This window comes from Oncorhynchus mykiss, chromosome 20, assembly GCF_057628025.1.
Source record: "Oncorhynchus mykiss isolate SJ-2025 chromosome 20, ASM5762802v1, whole genome shotgun sequence".
NCBI classification, from domain to species: Eukaryota; Metazoa; Chordata; class Actinopteri; order Salmoniformes; family Salmonidae; genus Oncorhynchus; species Oncorhynchus mykiss.
This window is the reverse complement of record NC_143041.1, coordinates 6702504-6722812: the sequence shown is the minus strand read 5'-3', so window position 1 is coordinate 6722812 and position 20309 is coordinate 6702504. Positions and strand designations below refer to the sequence as shown.

At 43.9% G+C, this 20309-nt stretch overlaps 1 non-coding gene and 1 pseudogene across 1 annotated transcript; both read right to left on the bottom strand.

Moving 5' to 3' along the window:
- Positions 1–2364: 2364 nt before the first annotated feature.
- On the bottom strand, positions 2365–2417 carry LOC118942473 (U7 small nuclear RNA). The gene has a single exon (XR_005038409.1). It is a non-coding gene; the product is annotated as a U7 small nuclear RNA (small nuclear RNA).
- A 10126-nt stretch (positions 2418–12543) lies between these two features.
- Positions 12544–14040, bottom strand: LOC149974311 (zinc finger BED domain-containing protein 4-like; annotated as a pseudogene).
- Between the last annotated feature and the right edge of the window lie 6269 nt (positions 14041–20309).

Here is a 20309-nt window from a genome sequence, read left to right as displayed (position 1 = left end):
AACCTAATAGCTGTGTAACATGTTACAACATGACAACAGTTTACGAACACAGAAAACTGTATAAATCTGTACTGTAGTTGTGTGCCTTCATTTCAAAATTCTCCAGTACACATATTCATTTTGGTAAAAAGTGTTGAATGTAAAAACAAAAGAAAAGAAAAACAACAATCAATGCAAATGCAAATAACACATCCTTCTATAAGACAACTGAGTTAAATAACTAAGAAACATTTGAATGAGAATTTGAGAAAAGCAGAATAAAAGAGGGGATCCTCTTTCCGCCTTTGCTCATGAGAGGCCACAAGTACCCTAATCCCTACCGACCTCTTGACAGCTCAACCAACTGAACTCACTACTCTTTTTCCACCAAGGCCTGACAATGACGTTTACACCTCTTTTCACAGGCCCATCAAATCAGTCATTAACCCTGTAATTACTTGTTGTAAAAACACATTGTCTTTAAGAAAAGGGATAAAGGGAAGTGGGAGCAGCAGGGTTGGGGGAAGAGAGAATGGTGGGAGGGGGGAAGGGTGGGTGGGAGAATTCATCTCAATAGAAAGTTTCAGGGTGTAGTGAATTACCTTCACATGGCCAGAAAGGATATAGGAATTCTCCTTCCGCCTTTCCCCAGGCCTACACTTCCACCGCAAACCTGGGCCTCAATTACATGTATAACGGAGAGAGAGGAGGGGGTGAGGGGCAATTGGGCTGAGAGCGGGGAACAATTGGTCCGGTCCCTATTAACAGATGAAAGGGCTATTCTCTATTTCATCCTCTGGTCCTTGAAGCCCTATAGGCCCTGGTCAAAAGTAATGCACTATATAGGGATTAGGGTGCCATTTGGGATATAGAGGGTGGGAAAAAAGGGGTGGAAGAGAGACAGTGGGTCTAAGTCCTAGAGAGCCTTTTCGTCTGATAAATTACCAGTAAAGAGGAGATAATGGGAGATTGATTTTGGTCTAACAGACTTATTCTATAGCTAATATTATTCACCTACCATTTTTTCTCTTTCGTATTTTCCCTGCGTTCTCGATAGGAGGACAAGTACTTTCACATGCTATAATTCAAACATTGCGGAGAACACTGGCTATTTGAGAGTCTCTCTGTCTCTCACAAGGATACAGGGTTCACAATTTACTTTTGTTTCAGAGAAACTCTACTGAAATGTTGGAATCCCCGTTACAACAAAACAATACATTGATGGTCAAATGCAAAATCTCCTTCTTAACCCCAGGGACAAGCCACAGATGTCCCTAAATATAAGCGAGGTCCTCTGTATACTGTAATGCATTTGATAGATTCTGTATTCAGAATGTTCGTCATCTTTACCCCAAACCACAGAATGTAACAGCCGTCTAGGGACCCCACTTATAATGCTGTGGTGTTCCAGTGGTTCTAGAGCCTCATCAATCAATCCTCCTTGCCATGGCTTGTTGTGACGAGTCAGTCCAAACACTGGAAAGTTGGCACCATCATAAAACTATCATAAAAAGCAGCAAACAATTTGCACTTATGAGAAATGAAAGGGAGCAGTAGTTAAATGTTAAACGTCATGGGATTGAAGTGCTCTGTGGTGATAGATGTAGGAATGAAAGAAAATGAAATGAGCATCATTAAACGAAAATAAAAGCTACACAGGCAGGTACATGCCATACAAAGGAGGCACTTCTTTCTGGCTCGTTCCATAGTGTGTGTGAGTTATTACTCCAGACTGAGTCAAATCAGGTCCTAAACATGTAGGCTTGTTTGAGAGGACTATGACGCATAGACCGAGGGGTCCTCAATTACTCAGTCTCACCTCACCTCTGCCTAAACCTCCCCCTACCTGGCGCAAACCCAACCACCCCATGCCACTCATGATTTGTAGATGTCAAATTAAGAGCCAATTAGACGCAATGGGCCTTGCAGTGTAACATTTATTACCATCAGGATTTGATTAAGCACCAACAAGATTTTTACTCTGATTGTTCTGTCAGAGGGTATAGCCTAGCTCTGATGGTTGTTCACAGTTTCTACACACAACAGAAACCTTTAGTAATCAGCCAGTGTAACCAACATAAAAAATACTAGATTATACTATGGTCTAAATACTGTAGTATTAATATATTTATATACTGTATTATTCACTGTAGTTTTTTTTTGCAGACTGTAGCATTTACAGTTAATTAACTATAGTATAAATACTGTAGTAAAGAAATGTGTAGTACATACTGTAGTAATTAATGTTGTGTTTTTGCAGATTGTAGTATACTGTTGTGTAAACTGCAGTGTTTCTGCAGACTGTAATATACAGTACTGTAGTTTTTGCTGGTGTAACTGTAGAATTTACTATAGTGTTTTTGTTTTACTATCTTTGACATAGAAGGAGGCTTTCTCCTTGAGGAAACCTGCTGGAGAAATACTAAAAGAGTACAGTTTCCATAACCCGTAGATAGATGTAATTATATAGTATTTACTATAGTTAAAAAAGTGCCGTATTTACTATAGTATTCTACGTGAATAATACACATGACTGAGGGATACTACAGTGTGAAGTATAGTATTCTATAGTAAACTGTAGTATTTTTACAGGTGGAGAAGTTTATTTTGCAGACACTCTCATCCAGAGCAATTTACAGGAGCCGTGCGCAATGGTATGTTCACAGATTTTTCACAACTTTTTTTTTTTGCAACTTTTTGGTTACTGGCCCAATGCTCTTAACCGCTAGGCTACCTGCCACCTACTTTATTGCCTTTTTTAGTGTTGCACAAACGGTTGTGTAGAAATTGTGTAATACGTATTAAAAGTGTGGAAAATAGAGATAAATGATTTGGTGCTTGTGTGTTCCAGATTGCACAAGCCAAGGCTGCCTACTTAAAAGGTGAGTAGTGGTTGATCCTCTGTCAATGTTCAGCTATGTATGGTGTCGCTCACACACATGCACACACACATGCACACACACATGCACACATACATGCACACACAAATGCTATTTTCCTTTTAATCCTCTCAGATGAGTATTGTTGTAACCATTACAGCTGTTCTTTAAGTGGACTGTGCCCCTGTCTGGCCGTAAATGACAAAAACACAGAAAATTATCTAGTTGCTTAATATATGGAGTTTTACTTGTACAGATGGGGAGAGGTCTGGCCGTCATAAAGAGATGCTCTGCTTTTGTGACACCACACTCCAAGTTCTGCAGGGTCTAGTTTTGTCTAATCTTGATTATTGTCCAGTCGTGTGGTCCAGCGCTGCAAGGAAAGACCTAGTTAAGCTGCTGCTGGCCCAGAACAGACCGGCACGTTTTGCTCTTCATTGTAATCAGAGGCCTGATATACAACGCCTCTCCCCTATTTGACCTAGACAGTTTATGTGTATGCATTGATATGTAGGCTACGTGTGCCTTTTGAAAAAATGAATGTAGTTCTGTCCCTGAGCTGTTCTTATCTATTGACGTTCTGTATTATGTCATTCTGTATTGTGTTTCATGTTTTGTGTAGACCCCAGGAAGAGTAGCTGCTGCTTTTGCAACAGCTAATAGGCATGCTAATAAAATACCAAGTGCCAATTTGTAAAGATTAGTGTTAACTGCAGGCTTAACCTTAGTGGAAGGAAGTTTCTAACAAACTTCACCAATGGAGTGGGGCCGAGAGCAGGCTTTGCGGAATCTAGCTCAGACTACATCGATTTGCCCATAGTCAATACTTAAAAAATTATAATAATTATGCAATGCCCACCTTGTACCTATGTTTGTCCTCTGTAGTTGCGTGCCTTTCTTTGTTTGCTGAAGTCCATACTTTTTTAATAAACGTTAATCAAATATCACAGCTGACTGTTTTCTTGTTGAGATTCAATTGGCACCTGCGCACTTGCACTGAGTTGCCATCTTAGAGCAACAGCAATGAGCAAACAGCCAATGTTTGTGTTTGACGAACGTTTAAAGAAAAAGTATGGATTTCAGCAAACAAAGAAAGGCACACAACTACGGAGGACAAACACACAGTAAGTACAAGGTGGGTGTTTCACAGCTTTACACTCTGCCTTGACCCACCTGGACAAAACCAACACCTATGTGAGAATGCTGTTCATAGACTTTAGCTCAGCATTCAATACGGTCATTCCCTCTAGGCTGGTCACCAAACTCCATGAGCTAGGGACCAGCCCCTCTCTCTGTAACTGGACTTTGTACTTCCTAACCAACAGGCCCCAGTCTGTCAGGTTAGACAACTTCACCTGCTCAACCCTGAACCTGAACACTGGTGTGCCACAGTGCTGCATGCTGAGCCCCCTCCTGTACTCTGTCTTCACCCACGACTGCGATCCTGTACACGGTTCCAACACCATCGTAAAGTTCGCAGACAACACCATGGTGGTAGGGCTGATCAGTGACAATGACGGGTCAGCCTACAGGGAGGAGGTCAAACACCTGGCTGCATGGTGCGCTGACAACAACCTGGCCCTCAATACAAAGAAAACCAAGGATGTCATTGTGGATTACAGGAAGTCTAAAAGCTGCAGCCATGCCCCAGTTCTCAATGATGGCACTGAGGTGGAGCAGATGCCCAGTTTCAAATTCCTGGGTGCCTACATCTCTGATGACGTCTCCTGGACCATCAACACCTCAACCCTGGTCAAAAAGGGTCAGCAGCGCCTGTACCTTTTGAGCAGGCTGAAAAAGGCCCACCTGTCTCCCAAGATCCTGGTGAACTTTTACCGCTGCACGGTCGAGAGCATTCTAACTAACTGTGCCACAGTGTGGTTTGGGGGATGCTCTGTGGCTGACCGGAATGCCCTGCAACAGGTGGTGAAAACTGCCCAGTACGTCACTGGGGCCCAGCTCCCTGCCATCATAGACCTGCAGCGCAAGCGGTATCTGAGGCATCATCAGGGACCCTTCACATCCATGCCACAAATGGTTTCCCCCCTACCATCAGGCAGGCGGTACAGGTCTCTACGTTCCCGCATAGGCAGGCTCAAGAACAGTTTCTTTCCAGCTACTGTAACCCTGCTGAACTCACAGCATTAGCCATATCCACCCGCCCACCACTTAGTACTGCCTCTCAGGGACCTTGTTGTACTACTCTCTTTGCACTCTTCATGGCACTACTGAACTCTGACATTGCTTTGCAAAGTCAGATTAAAACCTCTCTGGGATAGCCGCTAGCGGGACACCTGTCGACAACTTCCGGTGAAATTGGAGGGCGCGCAATTAAAAAAATAATCACACAAATGATGGATATTAAATATTTTGGAACAGACCTTATATCGGTTAAAAGCTTAAATTCTTATTAATCGAATGCATTGTCCGATTTACAATAGGCTTTAAAGCGAAAGCATACCATGCGATTGTTTGAGGACGGCGCCCCACATCAACACATTTTTCAACCAGCACAGGCTTCATAAAATCACAAATAGCGATTAAATAATCACTTACTTTTTGAAAAACTTCCTCTGTTTGCAATCCAGTTGGGTTTTCTTTGGATTTTCTCCTACCATATCAATTGTGTTATAGTCTTGTGCATTATTTGTAACATTTCTACAAACTTCAAAGTGTTTTCTATCCAATGCTACCAATTATATGCATATCCTGTCTTCTGTGCCTGAGTAACAGGCCATTTACTTTGGGCACGTCAGTCAGACAGGAAGTGGAAAAACAGGGGCCTAGACATTATTCAGTTGTCCATGTACATGTCTACCTCGGTAACCTCATTGCTGCTATCTCTGCATTTCAGCTGCGTACCTCCTTGCACTTTCAATTTGCATTCATCTCACATTAAGACTTGCCATTTGCCTTCATTGCACATTTATACATCCCACTTAATAACATACATTGTACTTAATTGTTTTGTTTATACATTTGTTTGCACTCTTTTATTTGCACTTCTGGTCTGATACTAACTGCATTTTGGTGTGCTGTACTTGTTCAATGACAATAAAGTTGAATCTAATCTAATCTATAAATTATTATTGACCTTGGACAAATCGATGTAGTCAGAGCTAGATTCCACAAAGCCTGGTCTCGACTCCACGCCGTTGGTGAAGTTTATCAAACACACCCTTCACCATGGAGTGGAATTTAGCTCGCCAGCTTAACCCCTACCTGGTCATTAGACATGGACAAACCAGATCACATGGCCTGCAAATAAATAAATAAAATGAAATGCTGTGTACCATGTGTCTGTTGAAATGGTTTTCGTTGTGTCCTAAAAAGTTACAGAACTTGTTTTCAAAAGAGAGAGGAGTGGAGAGGAAGGGAAATAGAGAGGGTGGAGAGGAAGGCAAGGGAAAGAGAGAGGAGGTTGGAGAAGAAGGGAAATAGAGAGGGTGGAGAGGAAGGCAAGGGAAAGAGAGAGGAGGTTGGAGAGGAAGGGAAATATAGAGGAGTGGAGAGGAAGGCAAGGGAAAGAGAGAGGAGGTTGGAGAGGAAGGGAAATAGACAGGGTGGAGAGGAAGGCAAGGGAAAGAGAGAGGAGGCTGGAGAGGAAGGGAAATAGAGAGGGGTGGAGAGGAAGGCAAGGGAAAGAGAGAGGAGGTTGGAGAGGAAGGGAACTAGAGAGGGGTGGAGAGGAAAGCAAGGGAAAGAGAGAGGAGTGGAGAGGAAGGGAAATAGAGAGGGGTGGAGAGGAAAGCAATGGAAAGAGAGGGGAGATTGGAGAGGAAGGGAAATAGAGAGGGGTGGAAAGGAAAGCAATGGAAAGAGAGAGAGGAGTGGAGGAGAGTGGAGTGGCGAGGAAGGTAAATAGAGAGGGGTGGAGAGGAAGGGAAGAAAGAAGAGTAGAGAGGAAGGGAAATAGAGAGAGGTGGAGAAGAAGGGACGGAAAATAGAGAGGGGTGGAGAGGAAGGGAAGAGAAAGAGAGAGATGAAGAGAAAGAGAGAGGAATGGAGAGGAAGGGAAATAGAGAGAGGTGGAGAAGAAGGGAAGGAAAATAGAGAGGGGTGGAGAGGAAGGGAAGTGGAGGTGTGGAGAGGAAGGGAAGAGAAAGAGAGAGGAAGGGAAGAGAAAGAGAGAGGAATGGAGAGGAAAGGATGAGAAACAGAGAGGAGAGGTGTAGAATGATAAAGAGATGTAAAAGGATTCAGTGCATCTCCACATCAGATCACTAGACTTATTTGCGGCATCAGAGAGCCATCATACATTTAAAACCAGAGACTTTTAGACATTTACTCCATAAGTATTTTAAGTATTTTATTGGGTGATTCATTTTCTATCAAGGTATCTTTACTTTTTCTCAAGTATGACGTTTAAGTACTTTTTCCACCGCTGGTTAAATACCACAATAACAGTAAGCAGTGCTGTGGTACAAGCCTGGACATGATGTTTGCATTATAGTACAGCACATAAGAGCAAATGCAATGGGTACAGATTAGTGTTAACTGCAGGCTTATTAACCCCTACCTGGTCTACATTAGACATGGAGAACCCAACCTGAACATAGACCGTTTAAACACTGTGTACCATGTGTCTGTTGAAATGGTTTTTATTGTGCCCTTCAAAGCTGCATAAAAAAAAAAATAAGAAAGAGAGAGGGGGAGAGGGAGGGAAGATAAAAAGAGACGGGTGGAGAGGAAGGAAAGGGAACGAGAGAGGAGTGGAAAGGCAGGGAAGAGAAAGAGAGGAATGAGGAGAGGAGGGGAAGACAAAGAGAGAGTGGAGAGGAAGAGAGGATAAGAGAGAGGGGTAGAGAGGAAAGGAGGATAAAGAGAGAGGGGTGGAGAGAAAGAGAGGATAAAGAGAGAGAGGTAGAGAGGAAAGGAGGATAAAGAGAGAGGGTGGAGAGGAAGAGAGGATAAAGAGAGAGGGGTGGAGAGGAAGAGAGGATAAAGAGAGAGGGGTGGAGAGGAAAGGAGGATAAAGAGAGAGGGGTGGAGAGGAAGAGAGGATAAAGAGAGAGGGGTGGAGAGGAAGAGAGGATAAAGAGAGAGGGGTAGAGAGGAAAGGAGGATAAAGAGAGAGGGGTGGAGAGGAAGAGAGGATAAAGAGAGAGGGGTAGAGAGGAAAGGAGGATAAAGAGAGAGGGGTGGAGAGGAAGAGAGGATAAAGAGAGAGGGGTGGAGAGGAAAGGAGGATAAGAGAGAGGGGTAGAGAGGAAAGGAGGATAAAGAGAGAGGGGTGGAGAGGAAGAGAGGATAAAGAGAGAGGGGTAGAGAGGAAAGGAGGATAAAGAGAGAGGGGTGGAGAGGAAGAGAGGATAAAGAGAGAGGGGTGGAGAGGAAGAGAGGATAAAGAGAGAGAGGGGTAGAGAGGAAAGGAGGATAAAGAGAGAGGGGTGGAGAGGAAGAGAGGATAAAGAGAGAGGGGTGGAGAGGAAGAGAGGATAAAGAGAGAGGGGTGGAGAGGAAAGGAGGATAAAGAGAGAGGGGTGGAGAGGAAAGGAGGATAAAGAGAGAGGGGTGGAGAGGAAGAGAGGATAAAGAGAGAGGGGTGGAGAGGAAGAGAGGATAAAGAGAGAGGGGTGGAGAGGAAGAGAGGATAAAGAGAGAGGGGTAGAGAGGAAAGGAGGATAAAGAGAGAGGGGTGGAGATGAAGAGAGGATTAAGAGAGAGGGGTAGAGAGGAAGAGAGGATAAAGAGAGAGGGGTGGAGAGGAAGAGAGGATTAAGAGAGAGGGGTGGAGAGGAAGAGAGGATAAGAGAGGGGTGGAGAGGAAAGGAGGATAAAGAGAGAGGGGTGGAGAGGAAGAGAGGATAAAGAGAGAGGGGTGGAGAGGAAGAGAGGATAAAGAGAGAGGGGTGTAGAGGAAAGGAGGATAAAGAGAGAGGGGTGGAGAGGAAGAGAGGATAAAGAGAGAGGGGTAGAGAGGAAAGGAGGATAAAGAGAGAGGGTGGAGAGGAAGAGAGGATAAAGACAGAGGGGTGGAGAGGAAGAGAGGATTAAGAGAGAGGGGTGGAGAGGAAGAGAGGATAAAGAGAGAGGGGTAGAGAGGAAAGGAGGATAAAGAGAGAGGGTGGAGAGGAAGAGAGGATAAAGACAGAGGGGTGGAGAGGAAGAGAGGATTAAGAGAGAGGGGTGGAGAGGAAGAGAGGATAAAGAGAGAGAGGTGGAGAGGAAGAGAGGATAAAGAGAGAGGGGTGGAGAGGATAAGAGAGGGGTGGAGAGGAAGAGAGGATAAGAGAGAGGGGTAGAGAGGAAAGGAGGATAAAGGGAGAGGGGTAGAGAGAAGAGGAAGGGAAAGACAGGAGTGGAAAGGAAGGGAAGATAACGAGAGACAGTTGGCGAGGAAGGAAACGGAAAGAGAGGAGGCTTAACCTGGTCTACGTTAGACATGGAGAAACCAGCTGGTGAAAACATGGCCTGAAAATAGACAAATAGACATAATTATACATTATGTACCATGTGACTGTTGAAATGGTTTTCATTGTGTCCTAAAAAAAGTAAGAAAGAGAGAGGGGTGGAGAGAAAGGGAAGGGAAATAGAGAAGGTGGGTGAGGAAGGGTAGAGAAAGAGAGAGGATCATTAAGACCCCTTGAAGTACACCAAAAATATCTAAACAAATGATTTGATTAAAAAATGTTCTGTCACTGCTATAAGTCTACATGGAACAACACATTTCCCCCCAAAAAAATCTAAAGGAAGCTTGTTCCTTACAAACCACTTAATGTAAATGTACATTACATAGGCTGGTCATCTAGGTTTGTACCTGTAGACTTTCTATCACCACAAAGAAAAACAATACACAATAAAGTAGTTATGTACATTGAGACATGAAGTGGTTTATGTTGCTGCAGTGATAAGCTGGTAGTGCATGGTGCTTGCAAAGCTAGGGCTATGGGTTTGATTCCCACGGGGGAGCAGAATGAAAAAGTTTAAAAAATGGATGCACTCAAGTAAGTTCTGCTGCATAAAAGGAATGAATATACAATTTCAGTTTTCACCATGAAATAAATTGCATTTGCTAGTATTTCAAGAAACTGGAAAACTTATATCAAGCAAGTATTTGTGTATCCCACAGGTATTATCAGATTAACTGTTTTGTGCAGATAATTATCAGACTCAAGTTACAAGCGCTCCCTCCCCCAAACTACTTCCTGAGGCTGTATGTTTTTCCATGGTAGAAGTGGTCAGAAAGTGCTCAAAGATTACCAATTTTGCATACCCCAACCTACCATGAAACATCCATGCACACCCATGTGTGTGTATGTCTGTGGTGTGTGTACACACGTGTGTGTAAGTCTGTGGTGTGTGTACACACGTGTGTGTGTATGTCTGTGGTGTGTGTACACAGGTGTGTGTAAGTCTGTGGTGTGTGCACCCACGTGTGTGTATGTCTGTGGTGTGTGTACCCACGTGTGTGTAAGTCTGTGGTGTGTGCACCCACGTGTGTGTATGTCTGTGGTGTGTGCACCCACGTGTGTGTATGTCTGTGGTGTGTGTACCCACGTGTGTGTATGTCTGTGGTGTGTGTACACTCGTGTGTGTAAGTCTGTGGTGTGTGCACCCACGTGTGTGTATGTCTGTGGTGTGTGTACCCACGTGTGCTTGTGAAATACGGAGAGAAAGAGGGATACTACTGTTGTTTTGCACCACACCAACTCCATCATCAAGTTTGCTGGCGACATTACAGTGAGTAATGATGAGACAGTCTATAGGGAGCAGATAACTGAACTGGCATTGTGGTGCCAAGACAACCTCTCCTTCAACGTCAGCAAAACAAAGCAGTTGATTGTTGACTTCAGGAAGCTAAGGAGGGGAAATGCTCCGATCCACATCAACGGAACTGCAGTAGAGCGAGTCAGCAGCTTTATGTTCCTCGGCGTCCACATCCCCGTGGACTTGGCATGGATCAACAACACCACCACTCTTGTCAAGAGGGAGCAACAGTGTCTCTACATCCTAAGGCGGCTGAAGAAATTCAGCATGCCACCACGGTTCCTCTCCAAAACTACCGCTGCACCATCCGTCGACAACTGCAAGGACCTGCAGGGTGGTGGTGAAGACGGCCTAGTAGATCACTGGGACCCTGCTCCCACCAATCCAGGACATCTACTCGAAACGGTGCCTGAGGAAGGCCCAGAGTATCATCAAGGACCCCACACACCCAGCCATGAGCTGTTTACTACTTTACCATGGGGCAGATGGTATTGGAACACGAGGTCTGATACCAACAGGTTCAGACACCGTTTCTATCTACAAGCCATCAGACTGCTGAAAACTTGAACTGGACTGACCACCTGCTCTGATTCTCCACACCTTAGCAAACATGCACTCACTCATGCACACCCCCACACAGACATGCTACATACACATCACAACTGCTGCTACCAGACTCTTATTATGATTGCTAAACACTCCCCAAAACATGTGTAAATATTGGACTAGAAATTGTGCCTTCCTGTATTATACATATGCTAAAATGTTTATTTTATTATACTGAACAATTTACTTTTGTTCTTATTCTTATCTTTTATTATTTCTTATTGTTGTTGCATTGTCCAGAAGGAACCTTCAAGCAAGCAATTCATTGGACGGTGTATACCATGTGTATCCTGTACCAATAAAACTTAAAACATGAACATTTTAAAGTGAACTCTCCATTGACTAAAAATCTAAATCAAACCAAATGTTATTAGTCTCATGCTTCGTAAACAACAGGTGTAGACTAACAGAGAAATGCTAACTTACGGGCCTTTCCCAACAATGCAGAAAGATACATGATAGAACAATTATAACACAAGGAATAAATACCCAATGAGTAACAATAACATGGCTATATACACGGGGTACCAGTACCAAGTCGATATGCAGGGGTACAAGGTATGTAGATATGGACAAACAGTGCACACCGGAAAGTATTCAGCAAAGGTGGACCAAGTCATTGTTTTACAAGTCACAAGTAAGTCTCATATCTTAGCACTCAAGTCCCACGTCAAGACAGGCAAGTCCGAGTCAAGTCTCAAGTCAATACCGACAAGTTCCAAGTCAAGTCTCAAGTCCTAAACTTTGAGTTTCGAGTCCTAAACAAGTCATGATGTGCTCTTCATCAAATGTAACACCAGTTCATATTTTTAACAAGAGTAATAGTTAGCATATTAAATGTACGCAAATCATGAATGCTTTTAAAAATGTGTATATTTATTACTTTCCAAATAAACTTTATATTTCCATGGAAATACATGGGTAGCCATGAGAAAGACATCAATATGACAACAAAAACAAAATATTTTGCTCTCTCTCTCTCTCTCTCTCTCTCTCTCTCTCTCTCTCTCTCTCTCTCTCTCTCTCTCTCCAGGTATACTCTAGACACCTAAAACAATCCTGCCATAAAGTTACAATAATTTATTAAAAGGCACATCAAAACAACTGCTACTGAACTTCAAGTAGACCTACAATTTGAACACTGACCTGAATGTCTGAGAAACAAATACAGATCCCATAACCTGAACATGGACTGTGTGTGTGTGTGTGTGTGTGTGTGTGTGTGTGTGTGTGTGTGTGTGTGTGTGTGTGTGTGTGTGTGTGTGTGTGTGTGTGTGTGTGTGTGTGTGTGTGTGTGTGTGTGTGTGTGTGTGTGTGTGTGTGTGTAATGCATTAACGGTTTCATTTTTCCTCTTATCTCAGGCCCCTATGATGCATTGCATTTGCAAAAGACCAAATTCGATAAAAGTCTGTCAGTCATTTGTGCACGATGAGGCCACCATGGCTGAAGACAATCTCCACCGGAACACTGGAGGCAGGCACTGCCAAGACCCTGATTGCCACTCGAGACAGTGAAGGAAGAGCCTTCCTGTTCATTGCCCAGAACAAGAGGGCATTTTGCTTCTTACAGTATGCTGCAAACAGCCCTTCTTCTTGTCCAAGTCTATGGTCCTCTCGCTCTTCCTCATCAACAAGAGGCACAGCTTGCTCTGTCCCTGCAGCATCTTGCAGAATCAGTTCTGGCAAAACATGTAAAAGCATAGCAGAACCAAACAGGCTGGTATTAGAGTATTGGTGATGCAGTGGGTTAAACTGAAAAAGTATTATTGTTGCAGTCAATTGGATTAAATGCGATAAAGTTACATTAAACTCAATAATATTTACCTTCCACTCTTTGTGCCACCTCCTCCTTGACCTCCTCCTTGACCAGCACATGGTGCTCCACCCACATCAGAGGAAAGGACGGATCCAAGGCAGCTGCTTTGAGGTATCTGAAAAGGGGGCAGACTGGATCTGAAAAGGGGGCAGTGATTCCATATTGTGTCCTGGCTGTTTTCACATTGATGAAGATTCCAATAAATCTTTTGTTCAGGGATTCCTGGAGACTTCTGACCAGGCCGCTCAGGAAATGGACTTGAGGCTTCTGCTGCTCCAGGTGGTGATTCAGGGACAGGACAGAGGGAACAACAGAACTGATTGTGATCATCTTCTCACCCTGTTCCTAATCTGTTGCTTCTCCAAATTGCTTCAGGATGTCCACCAACTCCTTCAACTTACTCCACTCCCGTACTGTGAACAACAACTCCTTGTGCCCAGCCTTTTCTAGAACATTCCAGAGCTTTAGATGGTCACATTGGATAACTGCCTTCACTTGTCGCAGTGTTGAGTTCCATCTTGTGTTGACAGCAGCAGGGATGCCTCTTTCCCTGAATTCAGCCTCAAACACCTCTTTGAATGTTGTGCTTGTATGCAGTAGTGAGCTGATTTTTGATAACTTTGAAAGAGAAGGAGTCATCACTTTGTTTCTTTCAAGCCATCTCCCACCACCGGCTGGAGAGTGTGGGCAAAACACTGAAAGCGCTGTTTTCTTTGCAATAGCAGCATCCACTGTTTGCTGGTCTTCCAGGGTTAGGTCATTCCAGAGCTCTGGGTCATCAAGGTGTTCTGCATCATGTACTTCATCTTCTTGTTCAATGGGGAAGCACGCCGTGAATGCTTTTCTCATGTTGGCAGCATTGTCACTAATGATATAGTCCAATTTATCTTTGATGCTGTACTCATCACATTTGGCCTCAAATTGCTCACAGATTCTTTCGGCCGTGTGTGGGACTTTGAAGTGGTCACAAGCCAGGAGATTGGACATGAGCTGTATTCTCGCCCCATCTTTCTCCATACAGTGCACAGTGACACCAAGGAACCCCCTCATCTTTCGGTCAGACCAAATGTCCACTGTGACTGAAACATGGTCTGTGTTGCTCAACTGAGTTTCAGTTTTGAACGTCTCTCGTAGCGAGGTTCTCTACTTTTGATGTCAATGTTCTGTGACACACTGGGCTGTACTTACTGTCAACCACTGACAGAAAGTGATGAAAACTCTTGTTTTCCACAATAGACAGAGACAAGTTGCAATCGATAACCAGGTCGGACAGTATTGCGTTGTTGATAGCTTTCTGCTGTGGATGATTCATGCTGTACTGCCCTACATGGGTGTCCATGAACTGTGAGATTGGAGACAGTTATGGTTCACTTGTGACACTTTTGTTCATCTGGTATTGTTAAAATCTGTAAGAGGTAAGCATATTAAACTGTAAAAGGGGGAGGAAATAATTGAGTAGCGGCAGTAGCACAGCACCGCGATGGGGCGCAATCGGGCAATGTAGGCTTGTACACAATTGCCCAACCTTAACACAGACACACACACACACCCTCTTTTTGTGTGGTTACAGTAGGCTAATATACAGTGGGGCAAAAAAGTATTTAGTCAGCCACCAATTGTGCAAGTTCTCCCACTTAAAAAGATGACAGAGGCCTGTAATTTTCATCATAGGTACACTTCAACTATGACAGACAAAATGATGAATGAATGAATTTATTTGCAAATTGTGGTGGAAAATAAGTATTTGGTCAACAACAAAAGTTTATCTCAATACTTTGTTATATACCCTTTCTTGGCAATGACAGAGGTCAAACGTTTTCTGTAAGTCTTCACAAGGTTTTCACACACTGTTGCTGGTATTTTGGCCCATTCCTCCATGCAGATCTCCTCTAGAGCAGTGATGTTTTGGGGCTGTTGCTGGGCAACACGGACTGTCAACTCCCTCCAAAGATTTTCTATGGGGTTGAGATCTGGAGACTGGCTAGGCCACTCCAGGACCTTGAAATGTTTCTTACGAAGCCACTCCTTCGTTGCCCGGGCGGTGTGTTTGGGATCATTGTCATGCTGAAAGACCCAGCCACATTTTATTTTCAATGCCCTTGCTGATGGAAGGAGGTTTTCACTCAAAATCTCACGATACATGGCCCCATTCATTCTTTCCTTTACACGGATCAGTCGTCCTGGTCCCTTTGCGGAAAACAGCCCCAAAGCATGATGTTTCCACCCCCATGCTTCACAGTAGGTATGGTGTTCTTTGGATGCAACTCAGCATTATTTGTCCTCTAAATACGTCGAGTTGAGTTTTTACCAAAAAGTTATATTTTGGTTTCATCTGACCATATGACATTCTCCCAATCTTCTTCTGGATCATCCAAATGCTCTCTAGCAAACTTCAGACGGGCCTGGACATGTACTGGCTTAAGCAGGGCGACACGTCTGGCACTGCAGGATTTGAGTCCCTGGCGGCGTAGTGTGTTACTGATGGTAGGCTTTGTTACTTTGGTCCCAGCTCTCTGCAGGTCATTCACTAGGTCCCCCCGTGTGGTTCTGGGATTTTTGCTCACCGTTCTTGTGATAATTTTGACCCCACGGGGTGAGATCTTGCGTGGAGTCCCAGATCGAGGGAGATTATCAGTGGTCTTGTATGTCTTCCATTTCTTAATAATTTCTCCCACAGTTGATTTCTTCAAACCAAGCTGCTTACCTATTGCAGATTCAATCTTCCCAGCCTGGTGCAGGTCTACAATTTTGTTTCTGGTGTCCTTTGACAGCTCTTTGGTCTTGGCCATAGTGGAGTTTGGAGTGTGACTGTTTGAGGTTGTGGACAGTTGTCTTTTATACTGATAACAAGTTCAAACAGGTGCCATTAATACAGGTAACGAGCAGAGGACAGAGGAGCCTCTTAAAGAAGTTACAGGTCTGTGAGAGACAGAAATCTTGCTTGGTGTAGGTGATCCTACAAAAAAATCCTACAATGTGATTTTCTGGATTTTTTTCTCATATTCTCTGTCAGAGTTGATGTGTACCTATGATGTAAATTACAGGCCTCTCTCATCTTTTTAAGAGGGAGAACTTGCACAATTGGTGGCTGACAAAATACCTTTTTGCCCCACTGTATGTCCATGGTTTTAGGAAGTAACAGTAACAGTAACATCAGGCAGGATTTAGGCTACCAACTGCCTAGCCAGTTGTAGCTCAATTTTTGGTGCAATCATGTTCCTGCACTGACTGACTGTGTGGAGACTCAATGATTTAACGTTGCGTTAGCCTACATTCTACACTAGCAAAGTTATACAGTGGGGGAAAAAAGTATTTAGTCAGCCACCAATTGTGCAAGTCCTGTAACTTGGAAAGTATATCTGTCAAGTTTCCATCCAATGCGTTGTGAATATGATATGAAAAATGATGAAAGCATTTTTGTTAAGATTGGAATGGGATTTTAGGAGGGTAAAATAATCTATCTGCTATAAACTGTTCATAGTAAGTAGCAATGCCCAAATTAGGTCAGAGAGTGTGTTAGACTGATGGAACAATCCCCCTTTGACAAGAGTGCATAAAAGGCATTGCCAACTAAATTAACATCAGACCAGGAAACGTGTGTCAGTAGCTACATATTTGAAATGGGACAGAACTTTGAACCTCAACACGAGGTGAAGAAATAAACTCACCTTCGTTTAGACAAGAGAGACGGCGAGCTGCAGCTCATGTCCATCGTGGGCCTGAATCCTGAATAGTCAACACAATGTGTAGGCGAGAAGCTCACCTCCCAGACAATCACTGAGACTGCCCATTAGCTGTCTTGAGTCAGATATCGAGGAAAGTGACTCTAACAGTGACCATCCTACTATGCTTCAAACCATCCCATCCTACTACGAGTCTCAAATCACCGTATTCTCCGACTATCATCTCCAATGGGAATTGTTGATATAGCTGGCTGTCTTCCAGAGTGAACAACAGTGTAAGAGATGGGAAAGGGGTGACCCCTTTCAGACAATCAGCGCCATACAGCTTGCCACTGGAAGGACAACAACCTTCCTAAAGAGGACTGGTTCCGACCGGACAAAGGCACCCACACGTAAATAAGTTAATGATTTCTTATTCCAACCGGGCAGCGGTTCGTGTGCAAACTATATGATTAATTAGTGAATAGTTCTGAAATGTATTGGTGATAAGTGTCTTTTTCACTCTCTCTCTCTCCCTCTCCATGTCGTGGTAGGGAAAGCCACCATATTGTAAAAGTCAGCTAGGGACCTTTGTCTCATGTATTAAGTGTGTATGTTATCCTGTTTTCTCATTTTAGTTAGCTAGTAAATAAATAATTAAACCAATTAGTGTTGCACTGAATCATGAGTAAGACTGGGTTCTTTGCAGATGCATGAGGTTACGACTGTTCAGAATGATGGTATGATAAGAGGTAATTATTAATAAGATGACTGTTAATTGATGAAATCGATACAAACCTTGTAGAGAGGGAGATGGTAACTCTTTAATCAACCTCTTCTGTGGTGACCCAAATCCTAATGATTTAATTGTTACACAATTATTTTAATCAGGTAACAATTAAACATAGTTAGTGGATTAAATAAATAACAGTCATCAGATTAATGAAAGTAAAGCCACAACATAACAAAGGGTCTGAATACTTTTTTATTTTTAATACATTTGCAATTCTGGGGTATTGTGTGTAGATTGCCGATGAAAAAAAATGCTGTAACGTAACAAAATGTTAAAAAAGTCTAGTTGTCTGAATACTTTCCAAAGGCACTGTATAGGTAGGGGTAAAGTGACTAGGCAACAGGATATGTCATAATCAGTAGCAGCAGCATATGTGTTGAATCAAAAGAGTTAGTGCAAAGAGGGTCAATGCATATTCCGGGTAGAAATTTGGAAAGCTACTTAGTAGTCGTATGGCTTGTGGGTAGAAACTGTTCAGGGTCCTGTTGAGACCAGACTTGGTGCATCGGTACAGCTTGCTGTGCCGTAGCAGAGAGAAAAGTCTGACTTGGGTGTCTGGAATATTTGACCATTTTTAGGGCCTTCCTATGACACAACCTGGTATAGAGGTCCTGGATGGCAGAGAGCTTGGCCCCAGGAATGTACTGGGCCGTACGCACACTACTCTCTGTAGCACATTGCACTGTATAACTTTTTGAGGATCTGAGGGCCCATCTCCTGAGACGAAGAGGCATTGTCGTGCCTTCTTCACGACTGTGTGGACCATGTTAATTCCTTAGTGATTTGGACACTGAGAAACTTAAGCTCTCGACAAACTCCACTAGAGCTCCTGTAAATGTGGATGTGGGCGTGCTTGGTTCTTCGTTTCCTGTAGTACACGATCAGCTTCTTTGTCTTGCTGATACTGAGGGAGAGGTTATTGTCACTGACCTCCTCTCTATAAGCGGTCTCATCATCGTCGGTGATCAGGCCTACCACAGTCGTGTCGTCAGAAAACGTAATGATGGTGTTGGAGTTGTGCGCGGCCATGCAGTTATCGGTGAACAGTGAATATAGGAGGGGACTAAGAATGCACCCCTAAAGGGCCCCGTGTTGAGGGTCAGCGTGGCGGATGTGTTGTTGCCTACCTCACTACCTGGGTGCGGCCCATCAGCAAGTCCAGGATCCAGTTTCAGAGGGAGGTGTCCTGCTCTTAGTGATGAGCTTGGAGGGCACTATGGTGTTGAACGCTGAGCTGTAGTATATGAACAACATTCTCACATAGGTGTTCCTCTTATCCAGGTGGGAGATGGCAGTGTGGAGTGCAATGGAGATTGCGTGATCTGTGGATCTGTTGGGGCAATATGTAAATTAGAGTGGGTCCAGTGTGTCTGGGATGATGGTGTTGATGTGAGCCATGACCGGCCTTACAAAGCATTTCATGGCTACAGATGTGAGTGCTACAGGGCGATAGTAATTTAGTCAGTTTACCTTGGCGTTCTTGGGCACAGGGACTGTGGTGGTCTCCTTGAAACATGTAGGTATTACAGACTGGGTCAGGGACAGGTGGAAAATGTCAGGAAAGACACCCTCAAGCTGTTCAGCGCATGCTCTGAGTACGTGTCCTGGTAATCTATCTGGCCCCTGGCTTGTAAATGTTTAAAGGTCCTACTCACATCGACTATGAAGAGGGAGATCACACAGTCATCCGGAACTACTGGTGCTCTCATGCATGGTTCAGTGTTGCTTGCCTCGAAGCGAGCATAGAAGAGCTTGAGCATAGAAGGCATTTAGCTCTTCTGGTAGGCTTGTATCACTGGGAAGCTCGCGGAAAGGTTTGCCTTTGTAATCTGTGTTAGTTTGCAAGCCCTGCCACATCCAACGAGCGTCAGAGCTGGTGTAGTAAGATTCGATCCTAGTCCTGATGCTTTGCCTGTTTGATTGCTTGTCGGAGGTCGTAGTGGGATGAGTGTACCGGTCCTTGAAAGCGGCAGCTCTAGCCTTTAGGAATGAGTTTGGGAAACCCTGGGTTAACTAACCCTGGCCTTCTACCTACTCTCCTCCTCACCTCTCCTCTCTCTGCTTTAATTTATTACAGTCCAAGATCAGGATGAACCACCAGAGAGAAGACGAATCAGTACTCAGGACTTCATTCTTAATTATTCTGATTATAACAGTGCTCAGTCTTGTCCCCTTCTTTTCAGGCCAGGCCTGGTCTTTTTAAGAAGTTGCCTTCTTATTCATTCATTCCCTGTGTTGACAGGTTGGAGAGCTGAGTTGCCAATCAAACACCCAACCCTGGACCCTTAATTTTTCCCTCTTGCCCTCTGTTTGTTACCAGAATCCGTCACTCTGAGGACAATGGAACAAAAGGGTGCTGGTCTGTTGAAGGGGTGGCGTTGGGTAGAGGGATGTGGAGGGATGGGTGGATGGATGTACTATAGGGAGCTAATGGTGTAACCCCTCCATTCTCTGCCCTCTCAAAGCCCAGCTGAGGGGTTAATGGTGGGTTGAATACCTGGTCCGGACCTTTTTCTGAGGCTGCAGTAAAGGTGGAGATGGGGCTCTCTTTGTGGCCATTGTGTCAAAGTGCAGAGACATACAAAGGGAGATTAAATAAAGCTCTGGGCTTACCTCTATAAGGAGAGACAGGGAATGGTCAGATTTTTCATGTGCACTGGGGTGTGTGTCCTCTATTAGATCCCACTATCGTAAATATTAATTCTGTAAATGACAATATGTGAACTAAGCATTTACCTAATAGTTTTAGGAACAATTAATCATTCCATATTTAGTTACATGTGATTAAGAATACTCAATTCCATTCATTTTCATTAACCCATAAGACTCTAAGCCCTGTCTAAGGCGGGAGAGGGGGGTTCTAC